This window comes from Rutidosis leptorrhynchoides, chromosome 2 (genome assembly GCF_046630445.1).
Source record: "Rutidosis leptorrhynchoides isolate AG116_Rl617_1_P2 chromosome 2, CSIRO_AGI_Rlap_v1, whole genome shotgun sequence".
Lineage (NCBI taxonomy): Eukaryota > Viridiplantae > Streptophyta > Magnoliopsida > Asterales > Asteraceae > Rutidosis > Rutidosis leptorrhynchoides.
The window spans coordinates 538,691,284-538,711,289 of NC_092334.1; positions in this window are offsets into that span (position 1 = coordinate 538,691,284).

Genomic DNA, 20,006 nt, shown 5'->3' on the forward strand with positions numbered 1-20,006 from the left:
CTAAGTACAGTGCGTATCGAAGCCGGTTTGACAACCGGGCTGAAGGTCTCATCACAATCAATACCAACCTGTTGGCTTCGACCGTTAGCAACAAGTCGAGCCTTATACCTACTCAAGTTACCGTCTGCATTAAACTTGTGCTTAAATATCCACATGGAGCGAACTATGTTCGTGTCCGATGGGCGAGACACAAGTGTCCAAGTACTGTTGTTAATTAAAGCGTTATATTCATCAGTCATAGCTTGTTTTCAATTGGGGTCGTGAAGGGCTTCAGGATAAGTACGTGGAACGGGGGAAATGACAGTGTTGTGAAGGTTGAGGCGTTGAACAGGTCTTGTGGATCCAAGGCGAGGGTGATCATGGGTTGAGTGGAGGTGGAGGAAGATGTAGCTTCAGTAGGAGGAGGCTGTGTCTCCGAGGTAGGATTTGGAGGAGGTACTGTAGCCTCAGTAGGATGAGGTTGTGTCTCCGAGGTAGGATTTGTAGAAGGTACTGTAGCCTCAGTAGGAGGAGGCTGTGTCTCCGAGATAGGAGTGTGTGTAGGTGCACTGACGGTAGCCTCGGTGGTGTAGTGACCCGAACTTTTTCATGTTTATATATATTAATTGAGATTGATATTTACATGATTAAATGTTTCCAACATGTTAAGCAATCAAACTTGTTAAGACTTGATTAATTGAAATAGGTTTCATATAGACAATTGACCACCCAAGTTGACCGGTGATTCAAGAACGTTAAAACTTGTAAAAACTATATGATGACATATATATGGATATATATATAGTTAACATGATATTATGATAAGTAAACATATCATTAAGTATATTAACAATGAACTACATATGTAAAAACAAGACTATTAACTTAATAATTTTTAAACGAGACATATATGTAACGATTATCGTTGTAAAGACATTTAATGTATATATATATCATATTAAGAGATATTCATACATGATAATATCATGATAATATAATAATTTAAAATCTCATTTGATATTATAAACATTGGGTTAACAACATTTAACAAGATCGTTAACCTAAAGGTTTCAAAACAACACTTACATGTAACGACTAACGATGACTTAACGACTCAGTTAAAATGTATATACATGTAGTGTTTTAATATGTATTTATACACTTTTGAAAGACTTCAATACACTTATCAAAATACTTCTACTTAACAAAAATGCTTACAATTACATCCTCGTTCAGTTTCATCAACAATTCTACTCGTATGAACCCGTATTCGTACTCGTACAATACACAGCTTTTAGATGTATGTACTATTGGTCTATACACTCCAATGATCAGCTCTTAGCAGCCCATGTGAGTCACCTAACACATGTGGGAACCATCATTTGGCAACTAGCATGAAATATCTCATAAAATTACAAAAATATGAGTAATCATTCATGACTTATTTACATGAAAACAAAATTACATATCCTTTATATCTAATCCATACACCAACGACCAAAAACACCTACAAACACTTTCATTCTTCAATTTTCTTCATCTAATTGATCTCTCTCAAGTTCTATCTTCAAGTTCTAAGTGTTCTTCATATATTCTACAAGTTCTAGTTACATAAAATCAAGAATACTTTCAAGTTTGCTAGCTCACTTCCAATCTTGTAAGGTGATCATCCAACCTCAAGAAATCTTTGTTTCTTACAGTAGGTTATCATTCTAATACAAGGTAATAATCATATTCAAACTTTGGTTCAATTTCTATAACTATAACAATCTTATTTCAAGTGATGATCTTACTTGAACTTGTTTTCGTGTCATGATTTTGCTTCAAGAACTTCGAGCCATCCAAGGATCCATTGAAGCTAGATCCATTTTTCTCTTTTCCAGTAGGTTTATCCAAGGAACTTAAGGTAGTAATGTTGTTCATAACATCATTCGATTCATACATATAAAGCTATCTTATTCGAAGGTTTAAACTTGTAATCACTAGAACATAGTTTAGTTAATTCTAAACTTGTTCGCAAACAAAAGTTAATCCTTCTAACTTGACTTTTAAAATCAACTAAACACATGTTCTATATCTATATGATATGCTAACTTAATGATTTAAAACCTGGAAACACGAAAAACACCGTAAAACCGGATTTACGCCGTCGTAGTAACACCGCGGGCTGTTTTGGGTTAGTTAATTAAAAACTATGATAAACTTTGATTTAAAAGTAGTTATTCTGAGAAAATAATTTTTATTATGAACATGAAACTATATCCAAAAATTATGGTTAAACTCAAAGTGGAAGTATGTTTTCTAAAATGATCATCTAGACGTCGTTCTTTCGACTGAAATGACTACCTTTACAAAAACGACTTGTAACTTATTTTTCCGACTATAAACCTATACTTTTCTGTTTAGATTCATAAAATAGAGTTCAATATGAAACCATAGCAATTTGATTCACTCAAAATGGATTTAAAATGAAGAAGTTATGGGTAAAACAAGATTGGATAATTTTTCTCATTTTAGCTACGTGAAAATTGGTAACAAATCTATTCCAACCATAACTTAATCAACTTGTATTGTATATTATGTAATCTTGAGATACCATAGACACGTATACAATGTTTCGACCTATCATGTCGACACATCTATATATATTTCGGAACAACCATAGACACTCTATATGTGAATGTTGGATTTAGCTATACAGGGTTGAGGTTGATTCCAAAATATATATAGTTTGAGTTGTGATCAATACTGAGATACGTATACACTGGGTCGTGGATTGATTCAAGATAATATTTATCGATTTATTTCTGTACATCTAACTGTGGACAACTAGTTGTAGGTTACTAACGAGGACAACTGACTTAATAAACTTAAAACATCAAAATATATTAAAAGTGTTGTAAATATATTTTGAACATACTTTGATATATATGTATATATTGTTATAGGTTCGTAAATCAACCAGTGGCCAAGTCTTACTTCCCGACGAAGTAAAAATCTGTGAAAGTGAGTTATAGTCCCACTTTTAAAATCTAATATTTTTGGGATGAGAATACATGCAGGTTTTATAAATGATTTACAAAATAGACACAAGTACGTGAAACTACATTCTATGGTTGAATTATCGAAATCGAATATGCCCCTTTTTATTAAGTCTGGTAATCTAAGAATTAGGGAACAGACACCCTAATTGACGCGAATCCTAAAGATAGATCTATCGGGCCCAACAAGCCCCATCCAAAGTACCGGATGCTTTAGTACTTCGAAATTTATATCATATCCGAAGGGTGTCCCGGAGTGATGGGGATATTCTTATATATGCATCTTGTTAATGTCGGTTACCAGGTGTTCACCATATGAATGATTTTTATCTCTATGTATGGGATGTATATTGAAATATGAAATCTTGTGGTCTATTATTATGATTTGATATATATAGGTTAAACCTATAACTCACCAACATTTTTGTTGACGTTTTAAGCATGTTTATTCTCAGGTGATTATTAAGAGCTTCCGCTGTCGCATACTTAAATAAGGACGAGATTTGGAGTCCATGCTTGTATGATATTGTGTAAAAACTGCATTCAAGAAACTTATTTTGTTGTAACATATTTGTATTGTAAACCATTATGTAATGGTCGTGTGTAAACAGGATATTTTAGATTATCATTATTTGATAATCTACGTAAAGCTTTTTAAACCTTTATTGATGAAATAAAGGTTATGGTTTGTTTTAAAATGAATGCAGTCTTTGAAAAACGTCTCATATAGAGGTCAAAACCTCGCAACGAAATCAATTAATATGGAACGTTTTTAATCAATAAGAACGGGACATTTCAGTTGGTATCCGAGCGTTGGTCTTAGAGAACCAGAATTTTGCATTAGTGTGTCTTATCGATTTTGTTAGGATGCATTAGTGAGTCTGGACTTCGACCGTGTTTACTTGAAAAATGATTGCTTAACAAATTTTGTTGGAAACTATATATTTTTAACATGTGAATATTATGTGATATATTAATCTCTTAACGCGTTTGATATTATGTGATAGATGTCTACCTCTAGAACAAGTCCCATTGACTCACCTAATAATAATGAAGAGTCAAATGTAAATTGGAATGATTCGTGGACTGATTCACAAGTTCCCGAAGAGGAACCGGAAGAAGAGTCGGAACCGGAAGAAGAATCAGAACCGGAAGAAGAATCGAAACCGGATGAAGAAATAGAATCGGTGAGGGAAATAATAAAACGGTTAAGTAAAAGAAAATCCTCAACTAACCGACCAAGGTTAATTATGGTTAATGGTGTTTCCGCCAAGGAAGCAAAATATTGGGAGGATTACCAATTCTCCGATGAATCGGATTCCGACGAGAATTCCGATGATGTTATAGAAATTACCCCAACTGAATTTAAAAAGGCAAAAGAAAATAATAAGGGAAAGGACATAAAAATAGAGAAATCTAATTCCAACCCCGATGAACTTTATATGTATCGTCAACCCCCGAAGTCCTTAAGTTGTAACAATGACCCGGGAACCTCTAAACCACCAGGTTTTTCTAAACCAATGTGGAAAACGATGGCTCGTATTAGGGGAACATCATATATCCCTAGAAACTTTGCAAAACGATCCAAAACCGAAGAAGAAGAAACAAGCGAGTCGGAATAAGATAGTTGTATTCGTGTGGTGTAATATATGTAATATAGTGTGCTTATGTTTTATGATATATGTAAAAATTGCTTGTATTAATAAGTATTTTTTTTATGAATCTAACTCTTGTCTATTTTACAGTATAAAAACACAAAATAGATAGACAACCCAATATTTTAAGAGACCTACCCGGAGACATGATTGATGAAATCTTGTCCAGAGTCGGTCAGAATTCTTCGGCATAACTATTTAAGGCGAGATCAGTTTGTAAGACATTCGAAGAATGTTCCAAGAATGCCTTGGTTTATAAAAGGCTGTCGTTCGGAAGATGGGGGATATCACATTGGGAAATCCATAAGTTACGATGTGTTTACTTTGACGCATATATTGCGGGGAACCCAAATGCTATTTTACGCAACGGGTTAAGAAATTATTTTGACTCAGTATATCCGAATATAGGACTTCGTGATTTAGAAAAAGCGGCTAACATGCAACATAAAGAAGCATGTTATGCTTACGGGTTAGTAATGTTCGCTTCTCACCAAAGTGAGAACAAGAACATCGGGCTACAACTATTAAACAAAACGTTCCCACAAGTGACGGAGTCGGTAATTGGGGTAAGAAATGAGGTTTTTAGATTGTTACGGGACTGTTGGTCATTACGTAACCCTCGTCCCTTTGACGACGTTACAACACGCTGTCTTATCAATGGCCATAACGGTTATGTTCCACAAGACCAAGGATGGGAAGTAGTCCTAGTAAAACCAGAATGCATGACTTGTTTCTGGACGTATGAATTACGTGTCTTTATTGCCTTTGCTGAACGACTTGTGTACTAGCTAGAATTATCTTCACAACTATCTTGTATCAAAGTTATTGTGTGCTATATTTCATGCTTTATGTAAAATAAGCGGTATTGTAAGTTTGTAAAATATTGTATAAAAGTTTGAACGCGAAATATTATTATAATCAGTTTTTCATATAGAATTGTAGTAGTTGAATTGTATATTAGCTACTAAGTATGAACTTAACGGGTAGGTACTACCCGAATTTAAACTTATAAAATGCTAATATGAAGAAAAAGCTTTTATAAATGAGTTCATATTATGCTACAAAATACTATTAACTACTCTTAATATTCTGTATGATTAACTTGTTCCATTTGACTATTTTGAAGGAAATGGCACCGACTACTCGACACACCGTGAATATGAATGAAGAGGAATTCCGTACTTTTCTAGCTTCAAACATAGCCGCAGTACAGGCTGCGCTACATACCAACAATAACCTTGGATCTGGCAGTACAGGAAATTGTGTAGGATGCACCTACAAAGAATTCACTGCCTGCAAACCTTTGGAATTTGATGGAACCGAAGGACCGATCGGATTGAAACGGTGGACCGAGAAGGTCGAATCGGTGTTTGCCATAAGTAAGTGTACTGAAGCGGACAAAGTGAAGTACGCTACGCATACCTTCACAGGTTCTGCGTTAACATGGTGGAATACCTATCTAGAGCAAGTGGGACAAGACGATGCGTACGCACTACCGTGGTCAGCATTCAAGCACTTGATGAACGAGAAGTACCGTCCCAGAACCGAGGTCAATAAGCTCAAGACAGAACTTAGAGGGTTACGAACCCAAGGATTTGATATTACCACGTACGAAAGACGATTCACAGAATTGTGCCTATTGTGTCCGGGAGCATTCGAAGATGAGGAAGAGAAGATCGACGCGTTTGTGAAAGGATTACCGGAAAGAATCCAAGAAGATATAAGTTCACACGAGCCCGCCTCCATACAACAGGCATGTAGAATGGCTCACAAACCAGTGAACCAGATTGAAGAAAGAATTAAAGAACAGACTGCTGAAGAGGCCAATGTGAAGCAAGTCAAAAGAAAGTGGGAGGAAAACGGTGATAAGAATCACCAATACAACAACAACAGCAATTACAACAATAATCGCAACAATCGCAACATCAATCGCAACCACAATAAACGGCCCAACAACAACAACAACAACAACAACAACAACAGCAACAGCAACTACAACAATCATCCCAACAACAATAATAACCGCAACAACAACAACAATCAGAAGCAGCTATGCCAAAGGTGTGAAAAGTATCACTCGGGGTTCTGCACCAAATTTTGCAACAAGTGTAAAAGAAATGGTCATAGCGCGACGAAGTGTGAGGTCTACGGACCAGGGGTTAATAGAACGAAAGGAACAAATGGTGTCGGAACGAGTAATGGCGGAGCAAGTAGTGTCGGAGCAAGTTATGCCAATGTAGTTTGTTATAAATGTGGAAAACCGGGCCACATTATTAGAAATTGCCCGAACCAGAAGAACACGAATGGACAAGGCCGCGGAAGAGTTTTCAATATTAATGCGGTAGAGGCACAGGAAGACCCGGAGCTTGTTACGGGTACGTTTCTTATTGACAATAAATCTGCTTACGTTTTATTTGATTCGGGTGCGGATAGAAGCTATATGAGTAGAGATTTTTGTGCTAAATTAAGTTGTCCATTGACGCCTTTGGATAGTAAATTTTTACTCGAATTAGCAAATGGTAAATTAATTTCAGCAGATAATATATGTCGGAATCGAGAAATTAAACTGGTTAGCGAAACATTTAAGATTGATTTGATACCAGTAGAGTTAGGGAGTTTTGATGTGATAATCGGTATGGACTGGTTGAAAGAAGTGAAAGCAGAGATCGTCTATTACAAAAATGCAATTCGCATTATACGAGAAAAAGGAAAACCCTTAATGGTGTACGGAGAAAAGGGCAACACGAAGCTACATCTTATTAGTAATTTGAAGGCACAAAAACTAATAAGAAAAGGTTGCTATGCTGTTCTAGCACACGTCGAGAAAGTATAAACTGAAGAAAAGAGCATCAATGATGTTCCCATTGCAAAAGAATTTCCCGATGTATTTCCGAAAGAATTACCGGGATTACCCCCACATCGATCCGTTGAATTTCAAATAGATCTTGTACCAGGAGCTGCACCAATAGCTCGTGCTCCTTACAGACTCTCACCCAACGAGATGAAAGAACTGCAAAGCCAATTACAAGAACTTTTAGAGCGTGGTTTCATTCGACCAAGCACATCACTGTGGGGAGCTCCTGTTTTGTTTGTCAAGAAGAAAGATGGTACATTCAGGTTGTGTATCGACTACCGAGAGTTGAACAAACTTACCATCAAGAACCGCTACCCACTACCGAGAATCGACGACTTATTTGATCAACTACAAGGCTCGTCTGTTTATTCAAAGATTGACTTACGTTCCGGGTATCATCAAATGCGGGTGAAAGAAGATGATATTCCAAAGACTGCTTTCAGAACACGTTACGGTCATTACGAGTTTATGGTCATGCCGTTTGGTTTAACTAATGCACCAGCTGTGTTCATGGACCTTATGAACCGGGTGTGTGGACCATACCTTGACAAGTTTGTCATTGTTTTCATTGATGACATACTTATTTACTCAAAGAATGACCAAGAACACGGTGAACATTTGAGAAAGGTGTTAGAAGTATTGAGGAAGGAAGAATTGTACGCTAAGTTTTCAAAGTGTGCATTTTGGTTGGAAGAAGTTCAATTCCTCGGTCACATAGTGAACAAAGAAGGTATTAAGGTGGATCCGGCAAAGATAGAAACTGTTGAAAAGTGGGAGACCCCGAAAACTCCGAAACACATACGCCAGTTTTTAGGACTAGCTGGTTACTACAGAAGGTTCATCCAAGACTTTTCCAGAATAGCAAAACCCTTGACTGCATTAACGCATAAAGGGAAGAAATTTGAATGGAATGATGAACAGGAGAAAGCGTTTCAATTATTGAAGAAAAAGCTAACTACGGCACCTATATTGTCATTGCCTGAAGGGAATGATGATTTTGTGATTTATTGTGATGCATCAAAGAAAGGTCTCGGTTGTGTATTAATGCAACGAACGAAGGTGATTGCTTATGCGTCTAGACAATTGAAGATTCACGAACAAAATTATACGACGCATGATTTGGAATTAGGCGCGGTTGTTTTTGCATTAAAGACTTGGAGGCACTACTTATATGGGGTCAAAAGTATTATATATACCGACCACAAAAGTCTTCAACACATATTTAATCAGAAACAACTGAATATGAGGCAGCGTAGGTGGATTGAATTATTGAATGATTACGACTTTGAGATTCGTTACCACCCGGGGAAGGCAAATGTGGTAGCCGATGCCTTGAGCAGGAAGGACAGAGAACCCATTCGAGTAAAATCTATGAATATAATGATTCATAATAACCTTACTACTCAAATAAAGGAGGCGCAACAAGGAGTTTTAAAAGAGGGAAATTTAAAGGATGAAATACCCAAAGGATCGGAGAAGCATCTTAATATTCGGGCAGACGGAACCCGGTATTGGGCTGAAAGGATTTGGGTACCAAAATTTGTAGATATGAGAGAAATGGTACTTAGAGAAGCTCATAAAACCAGATACTCAATACATCCAGGAACGGGGAAGATGTACAAGGATCTCAAGAAACATTTTTGGTGGCCGGGTATGAAAGCCGATGTTGCTAAGTACGTAGGAGAATGTTTGACGTGTTCTAAGGTCAAAGCTGAGCATCAGAAACCATCAGGTCTACTTCAACAACCCGAAATCCCGGAATGGAAATGGGAAAACATTACCATGGATTTCATCACTAAATTGCCAAGGACTGCAAGTGGTTTTCATACTATTTGGGTAATAGTTGATCGTCTCACCAAATCAGCACACTTCCTGCCAATAAGAGAAGATGACAAGATGGAGAAGTTAGCACGACTGTATTTGAAGGAAGTCGTCTCCAGACATGGAATACCAATCTCTATTATCTCTGATAGGGATGGCAGATTTATTTCAAGATTCTGGCAGACATTACAGCAAACATTAGGAACTCGTCTAGACATGAGTACTGCCTATCATCCACAAACTGATGGGCAGAGCGAAAGGACGATACAAATGCTTGAAGACATGCTACGAGCATGTGTTATTGATTTCAGAAACAGTTGGGATCGACATCTACCATTAGCAGAATTTTCCTACAACAACAGCTACCATTCAAGCATTGAGATGGCGCCGTTTGAAGCACTTTATGGTAGAAAGTGCAGGTCTCCGATTTGTTGGAGTGAAGTGGGGGATAGACAGATTACGGGTCCGGAGATTATACAAGAAACTACCGATAAGATCATCCAAATTCAACAACGGTTGAAAACCGCCCAAAGTCGACAAAAGAGCTACGCTGACATTAAAAGAAAAGATATAGAATTTGAAATTGGAGAGATGGTCATGCTTAAAGTTGCACCTTGGAAAGGCGTTGTTCGATTTGGTAAACGAGGGAAATTAAATCCAAGGTATATTGGACCATTCACGATTATTGATCGTGTCGGACCAGTAGCTTACCGACTTGAGTTACCTCAACAACTCGCGGCTGTACATAACACTTTCCACGTCTCGAATTTGAAGAAATGTTTTGCTAAAGAAGATGTCACTATTCCGTTAGATGAAATCCAAATCAACGAAAAACTTCAATTCATCGAAGAACCCGTCGAAATAATGGATCGTGAGGTTAAAAGACTTAAGCAAAACAAGATACCAATTGTTAAGGTTCGATGGAATGCTCGTAGAGGACCCGAGTTCACCTGGGAGCGTGAAGATCAGATGAAGAAAAAATACCCGCATCTATTTCCAGAAGATTCGTCAACACCTTCAACAGCTTAAAATTTCGGGACGAAATTTATTTAACGGGTAAGTACTGTAGTGACCCGAACTTTTCCATGTTTATATATATTAATTGAGATTGATATTTACATGATTAAATGTTTCCAACATGTTAAGCAATCAAACTTGTTAAGACTTGATTAATTGAAATAGGTTTCATATAGACAATTGACCACCCAAGTTGACCGGTGATTCACGAACGTTAAAACTTGTAAAAACTATATGATGACATATATATGGATATATATATAGTTAACATGATATTATGATAAGTAAACATATCATTAAGTATATTAACAATGAACTACATATGTAAAAACAAGACTATTAACTTAATGATTTTTAAACGAGACATATATGTAACGATTATCGTTGTAAAGACATTTAATGTATATATATCATATTAAGAGATATTCATACATGATAATATCATGATAATATAATAATTTAAAATCTCATTTGATATTATATACATTGGGTTAACAACATTTAACAAGATCGTTAACCTAAAGGTTTCAAAACAACACTTACATGTAACGACTAACGATGACTTAACGACTCAGTTAAAATGTATATACATGTAGTGTTTTAATATGTATTTATACACTTTTGAAAGACTTCAATACACTTATCAAAATACTTCTACTTAACAAAAATGCTTACAATTACATCCTCGTTCAGTTTCATCAACAATTCTACTCGTATGAACCCGTATTCGTACTCGTACAATACACAGCTTTTAGATGTATGTACTATTGGTCTATACACTCCAATGATCAGCTCTTAGCAGTCCATGTGAGTCACCTAACACATGTGGGAACCATCATTTGGCAACTAGCATGAAATATCTCATAAAATTACAAAAATATGAGTAATCATTCATGACTTATTTACATGAAAACAAAATTACATATCCTTTATATCTAATCCATACACCAACGACCAAAAACACCTACAAACACTTTCATTCTTCAATTTTCTTCATCTAATTGATCTCTCTCAAGTTCTATCTTCAAGTTCTAAGTGTTCTTCATATATTCTACAAGTTCTAGTTACATAAAATCAAGAATACTTTCAAGTTTGCTAGCTCACTTCCAATCTTGTAAGGTGATCATCCAACCTCAAGAAATCTTTGTTTCTTACAGTAGGTTATCATTCTAATACAAGGTAATAATCATATTCAAACTTTGGTTCAATTTCTATAACTATAACAATCTTATTTCAAGTGATGATCTTACTTGAACTTGTTTTCGTGTCATGATTTTGCTTCAAGAACTTCGAGCCATCCAAGGATCCATTGAAGCTAGATCCATTTTTCTCTTTTCCAGTAGGTTTATCCAAGGAACTTAAGGTAGTAATGTTGTTCATAACATCATTCGATTCATACATATAAAGCTATCTTATTCGAAGGTTTAAACTTGTAATCACTAGAACATAGTTTAGTTAATTCTAAACTTGTTCGCAAACAAAAGTTAATCCTTATAACTTGACTTTTAAAATCAACTAAACACATGTTCTATATCTATATGATATGCTAACTTAATGATTTAAAATCTGGAAACACGAAAAACACCGTAAAACCGAATTTACGCCGTCGTAGTAACACCGCGGGCTGTTTTGGGTTAGTTAATTAAAAACTATGATAAACTTTGATTTAAAAGTTGTTATTCTGAGAAAATGATTTTTATTATGAACATGAAACTATATCCAAAAATTATGGTTAAACTCAAAGTGGAAGTATGTTTTCTAAAATGGTCATCTAGACGTCGTTCTTTCGACTGAAATGACTACCTTTACAAAAACGACTTGTAACTTATTTTTCCGACTATAAACCTATACTTTTCTGTTTAGATTCATAAAATAGAGTTCAATATGAAACCATAGCAATTTGATTCACTCAAAATGGATTTAAAATGAAGAAGTTATGGGTAAAACAAGATTGGATAATTTTTCTCATTTTAGCTACGTGAAAATTGGTAACAAATCTATTCCAACCATAACTTAATCAACTTGTATTGTATATTATGTAATCTTGAGATACCATAGACACGTATACAATGTTTCGACCTATCATGTCGACACATCTATATATATTTCGGAACAACCATAGACACTCTATATGTGAATGTTGGAGTTAGCTATACAGGGTTGAGGTTGATTCCAAAATATATATAGTTTGAGTTGTGATCAATACTGAGATACGTATACACTGGGTCGTGGATTGATTCAAGATAATATTTATCGATTTATTTCTGTACATCTAACTGTGGACAACTAGTTGTAGGTTACTAACGAGGACAGCTGACTTAATAAACTTAAAACATCAAAATATATTAAAAGTGTTGTAAATATATTTTGAACATACTTTGATATATATGTATATATTGTTATAGGTTCGTGAATCAACCAGTGGCCAAGTCTTACTTCCCGACGAAGTAAAAATCTGTGAAAGTGAGTTATAGTCCCACTTTTAAAATCTAATATTTTTGGGATGAGAATACATGCAGGTTTTATAAATGATTTACAAAATAGACACAAGTACGTGAAACTACATTCTATGGTTGAATTATCGAAATCGAATATGCCCCTTTTTATTAAGTCTGGTAATCTAAGAATTAGGGAACAGACACCCTAATTGACGCGAATCCTAAAGATAGATCTATCGGGCCCAACAAGCCCCATCCAAAGTACCGGATGCTTTAGTACTTCGAAATTTATATCATATCCGAAGGGTGTCCCGGAATGATGGGGATATTCTTATATATGCATCTTGTTAATGTCGGTTACCAGGTGGTCACCATATGAATGATTTTTATCTCTATGTATGGGATGTATATTGAAATATGAAATCTTGTGGTCTATTATTATGATTTGATATATATAGGTTAAACCTATAACTCACCAACATTTTTGTTGACGTTTTAAGCATGTTTATTCTCAGGTGATTATTAAGAGCTTCCGCTGTCGCATACTTAAATAAGGACGAGATTTGGAGTCCATGCTTGTATGATATTGTGTAAAAACTGCATTCAAGAAACTTATTTTGTTGTAACATATTTGTATTGTAAACCATTATGTAATGGTCGTGTGTAAACAGGATATTTTAGATTATCATTATTTGATAATCTACGTAAAGCTTTTTAAACCTTTATTGATGAAATAAAGGTTATGGTTTGTTTTAAAATGAATGCAGTCTTTGAAAAACGTCTCATATAGAGGTCAAAACCTCGCAACGAAATCAATTAATATGAAACGTTTTTAATCAATAAGAACGGGACATTTCAGGTGGGAGGAGGCGGTATCTCCGCAGACGTAGTAGATGGAGTGGAGGAGAGGTGAAATGATCGAGAAAATAGATTTGGTGGAGGATCCAGAAAGTCGTAGGACGGTGGCTGAGTAGGTGTCATGGAGCCGAATGGGAAAGAGGACTCGTCAAAGGTGACGTGTCGAGATAGGATGATTCTGTTGGTGGTAAGGTCAAGACATCGGTAACCCCGGTGGTTAGAGGGGTACCCAAGGAAGATGCAGGGAGTAGAACGTCGGGCGAGTTTGTGTGGAGTAGTTAGGTGAGGGTAGCAGAGGCATCCGAAGACACGGAGGTTGCATAGTTAGGTTTTTGGTGGTATAAGCGTGAGTGAGGAATGTCGTGATTAATAGCGGAAGAAGGAAGAATATTAAGGAGATAAGCTGCCATGTGAAGGGCTTCAACCCAGTAAGTAGGAGGGAGATGAGCTTGAAAGAGTAGTGTGCGAATTAGGTTATTGATGGTGCGGAGCATGCGCTCGGACTTTCCGTTTTGTTGAGAGGTGTGAGGACATGAGAAACGAAATTGAATACCATTAGTCTGAAGAAGTTGATGGAAAGCAGTCTTATCGAATTCACCCCATTATCACATTGAAAAGCTTTGATTTCTTTGTTAAATTGAGTGCGAACGAATGCACGAAATTGTATGAATGTGGTAAGTGCATCAGATTTATTGCGTAAGGGAAAAACCCATACATAATGCGAAAAATGATCAAAAAATATAATATAATATTTTAAACCACTAAGACTAAAAACAGGTGATGTCCATAAATCGGAATGGATAATATCAAAGGCAGCATTAACATTAGAACTATAAACGTTAAAAGGGAGTCGCACATGTTTGCCAAGCTGACAGGCATGGCAAAGAACGGGGGACGACGATTTGTTACAAATAATATCTTTATTAGAAAGGAGTTTTCTAAAAACATCATGTCCGGGATGTCCAAGACGCTGATGCCGTATAATCGGACTGGTAAGAAGAGCCTGCTGAGACGAGTGAGAGGTAGGTGATGTAAGTGGATAGAGATCCCCGGTGCTATCACACCGGAGAACCAGACGACGTGTCACATAATCTTTTATAGAAAAACCAAAAGGATCAAATTCAACAGAAACCAGATTATCACGAGTAAATTGACGAATATATATAAGATTTTTAATGATGTTAGGGGTGACAAGTACATTATTTAAATGTAACGGTCGGTGAACATTGGGTAACAAGTTATGACCGGTGTTAGTGACGGGAATGGTGTTCCCGTTACCAACGGTTACTGATGAATATTTGCAATTATTAAAAACAGTACTAAAATTATTAATACAAGAGGTAAGATGTGAAGATGCACCCGTGTCCATGTGCCACCCGGCACCACCGTAATCGGGTTGGGGTGTGTAAAAGCATTCGGCATGCTGTTGGACTTGCTGTCGGACCTGCTGTTGAGACTGCTGTTGGGCTGTTGGGCCTGCTGTTTGGCTTGAATTATTTTCAGAAGTTGGGCATTAGTATCGTAATTAGGTTTGTAGTTACCTTCATGACTTTTACCAGTTTGTGCCATATGGAAATGATATACGGAGTAATATGCAAATATAATATATTGGAAATCTAATATATTGAAAATGATATACCGAGTAATACGCTGCACGATTGCAAAACCAATATATTGAAACTGATATACGGAGTCACGTGCTTCAACTTCAAATCTTTTTTTGTGAGTGGATCCTATACAAACAAAACAATATTTAATTGTTTTGTGTTTTCTTTCTTTTCGCAGCTTTCAATCCTTTTGCACAGAAATATTTAATTGTATTCAATTCCTTTGCACACAAAACTATTATGGTTTATAGTATTTGTTTGATGGACAATATGTTATCTCAGCCGTCGTATGACTGATGCGGCTACGGCAGCGATTTTTGTGGTGTGTTTTTAGGGTAATTTAGGGAGTACATCTGATACCATGTTAAAGTGTAAACAGTGTTTATTATTCAGTGCCCACAATGTACATAATAATCAACTTTATATAGGTTAATACCCTAATCCAATGCTAATGGGCTAAGCCCAACACATACATACATGGACTAATAAATATGGGTTAACAATATATTTTAGATATAACACTATTTGTAACGGTTGTTGCGTTTTTTTGTGGTGTTTCTTGCATTTTTGCACTTTTTTGATGAGTATAACATGTTTCTTTTTAGGTGGAGTAGTAGTGGTGTTTTTTTTAGTGGAATGCTGAGGTGAAATTTTATTTTTCTTTTTCATGTTTTATTTATTTGTATTTATATTATTTATAGTTTTATAAATGAAAAATAAAAAACGACACACATAAATTAAATAAAAACACATTTAATTAATATCATTACTAATAAAAAAATACACAATTAAAAATTCTAAAAAAAGAAAATTACATTTATTAAATTCATAAAAAAGACGTACAAACATAAACTACTCATCGTCATTTTGTGGACTAGGTGTATGGATAGGTCGGTTTGATACTCCGGGAGTATTTGAACTCCCGAATACCATTAGATTTGTAAACGATGTTGTGTTGTTGAATGGTGAATCGGAATCATCATCTTGATTCCGTGGAGTGTTTGGAGTGTTAAACAATTGTTTTTGTGTAAAATAAGTTAGAAGTATGAAGTGTTTAAGTTGAGTGTGTGTATTATTTGTGTAAAATGTAGATAAGATAACTAGAAAACGGTGCTACGAGCAAGACTTCCTTAAGGCATTCCTCCGTTCGAAGCAGTTTAGATGCCGAAAATGACATTTTACTATTTTTAAAGGTGAATTTTGCACTTTTAGATCTTCCACTGCCACTTTCTACAGTTCCCACTTTCCAGAACCCTTTAACCATGAGAGAATAACATATCCCCCATTTAGTAAAGTTCGATACGCATTTACATACAAATATAACATACAACCGTTATCACCTTGCGAAGAACACACAGATAAGCAACAAGAGCTTTTGCATCTCCTGAAATGAATATCTGGTGCCATATCAGTGCGCTGAAGTGACTATAAGAAACTTGACTATAAGTGAAAGAAAGGAGAGATACGAAAGCCCATAAGGAAGGTAGCAATAGAATAGACATGATCAATCCTTCCGAAAAAGAGGCACATATTCAAAACACGGTAAGTTTAAATAAATCATCAACGTCATGAAACTTGACTTTGTTTCACTAAGGTTCCCATTTTCGAGACCTATCATCCATGAATAACACTGCCCCTAGTTAGTGAAGACCAAATTACCATTATACTAGGGGTATCGGTTCGGTTTTCGGTTTGTTCGGTTTATTCGGTTCGGTGTATTCGGTTTTGAATTTTTTTTGGGCAAAACCAAAAACCGAATTCAAAGTTAATACCGAACCGAACCGAACCGAAAACCGAATTCGAATTCGGATTCGGTTCGATTTTCGGTTAAAACCGAATATTATGAAAAAACTGAGAACTATGGTAGTTGAATTGTGGCGTTACCGATGTCTTAGTTATTTATATCCTAAAACAATGACGTACTATTAAATTATCAAGAATTCGATGATTTATTAATATTTACGGCTTAATTATTGTAACACCCCAGCTTAACATGACCACAATATTGTCCGTTTTGCCCGCAGGCGCACGGCTTTTTCTTGGCGATCACACACGAGAAGCACTTTCCCAGGAGGTCACCCATCCTGGTAGTGCTCTCGCCCGAGCACGCTTAACCACAACGTACTCGCACTTCTACTCAGCCTGTGATCCCAAAACGCGTTGTGTCATTTAAGCGTGAGTATTACCTTATAATCCCATGATCACTCATGTTCGTGGGCGATGTGGGATTTGCCTAGGGTGTTACATTCACCCCCCCTTAGGGACTCATCGTCCTCGATGAGGTTTGCCCCACCACCCCCAACGGCACATGAGTGGCTCTGATACCATTCTGTAACACCCCAGCTTAACATGACCACAATATTGTCCGCTTTGCCCGCAGGCGCACGGCTTTTTCTTGGCGATCACACACGAGAAGCACTTTTCCAGGAGGTCACCCATCCTGGTAGTGCTCTCGCCCGAGCACGCTTAACCACAACGTACTCGCACTTCTACTCAGCCTGTGATCCCAAAACGCGTTGTGTCATTTAAGCGTGAGTATTACCTTATAATCCCATGATCACTCATGTTCGTGGGCGATGTGGGATTTGCCTAGGGTGTTACATTCACCCCGTTTTTCCCCGTACATGATTTATAGGTGAATTGGGTATGTACGATAGGCGTATGAAGGGTTCGGGACATTTTCTAGTATTAAAGCTTTGAGTGCGAAAGGTTATGTCAGATCACGCCTTGGGTCGCGGCGCGACACAGAAGGTCGCGGCGCGGCATTACACTAGAATCAGGATCAGAAAGCTTGTAAACAAAGCCACCAGTTCGAGGCAATCGTCGCGGCGCGACGAATAGGGTCGCGGCGCGACCATGCTGGCAAACTGATTCCGGATTTTGTAATTTTAAGAGAATAATAAGGGCATTTTGGTCTTTTCGCGTTTGAACCAGATTGAGATCTTAAATCTCATCCACTCCTTTCATTTCCTAATTTCTTTTCCCTTTTCATTTCATTTTCCTCTCAAAAACTCAAACACCCAATTGGATTCAAACGGATTTTTGGAAAGGAAGAATCGGGAATTGATCTTTGGCGTAGTTGACAAGTGTGTTCTCCTCGTTCTTAGCTACACGGTGATACTAGTGGTAAGCTCTAACTCCGAAATTCATTTTCGTGTTCATCATTCAAATTTGGGGCTTTTGATTGTATGATTCATAGGTGAAACCCATTTAGTTGCTAATTGGAGATTAACACCAAGATTCGGGTATATAAGTGTTAAAGGCGGGTTTTGGGTTGGTTAATGATTTAATCATGTTTAAGACTTGAGAATGGTGTATAATCATTAGCATTAGTGATTATTGGTGTTTTGAAGACTTTTAGGTTTTCATGGTTGACTAATTTTGACTAGAGTCAAAATTAGGGTTTGTTGAGGATTATGACCCGATTGTTGATTTATTAAGGTTTATAAACTTAAAATGGATTAAGTTGAAGTATAAAACCGAGTTAAACATGTTTTGGTGTCAAAACTTGTAAATGGTGAGATTTTGACCTTATGGGTCAAAATTAGGGTTTGTGGGCGATTTTGAGAACGATAAGTGTTTAACACTTGTATTCGGGTTTAATTGGCATATTAGGACCATTATCACTTGTGTTAGTCATTATTGGTTAGTTTGGACGCGGTTTGTTCTTGGAAGTGCATTTGGGTCGAATTTGCACTAAGTGTCAAATTGGGTTGGTTTGTAAATCCAATCTAAGTGTGTTGTTGAATTTGTGATAATGGATTAGGTACTTTCCATTGAAGAGTTGCGGATTACTTGGAAGCATTTCTTCAAGGCGACAAGGTGAGTGTTAATATCCTATATGCATATGTATGTGTAGGATGGGTGCGGGTCGGGTGAAGTGGTTCTCGGTTATAGAGCTCACTTCACATATAGGTGGATTGATGGACTTGTGTGTAGGTCCGATTGGCACGGTTGTGCGTTTTGGTTGACCATCTTTGACGAGGTGCATACCTTGCGTGTACTCCATCACATGGGCGTGTGATGTGGATTATATAACCCCAATGGCGAAGGGTTAATATTGTGAGTGGAATAATTATGCGTGTACGTATATAATGTATGTATTTGTGTAGTATGAATGTGGTATTGTCGCGGTGTTCAAGACACCACATTCTAAGTAACGAGTAGTAGTGTCGCGGTGTTTAAGACACTACTCATTGTTTGATTGGCATGTGGTATTGTCGCGGTGGTTAAGACACCACATTGTCATGGGAGTGGAATTGTCGCGGTGTTCAAGACACCACTCATTATTTTGATTGGCGTGTGGATTCGTCGCGGTGTTTAAGACGCCACATTGTCATGGGGGTGAATTAGTCGCGGTGTTTAAGACATCACCCGGGGGATTAGTGATTACGCGGTGTTTAAGTAACACTAATGGATGTTACGAACTCCGACGGTCTCTTACGAGTATCGTTCCCTTGTACGATTGGTTAACCATGGTTATTGTGTTGTAAGCGTAAGCAAATTATGTTATTCGAGAGATATATACATATATATACATATATATTGTATACATATAATGTTGTATTGTCGTGTTGTAGCTAACCCTCCGGGTGTAGCTTATTGGCATTGTTCACATCGTTGTTGGCAAACTTATATTTTGTTGATGTATCTTTAGCTCATTGCTTAGTGATCTTACGGTATGCTTAGACTAGCTTGCCTTTATGTTTGGATGCTCCGGTATGCGGTATTTACTA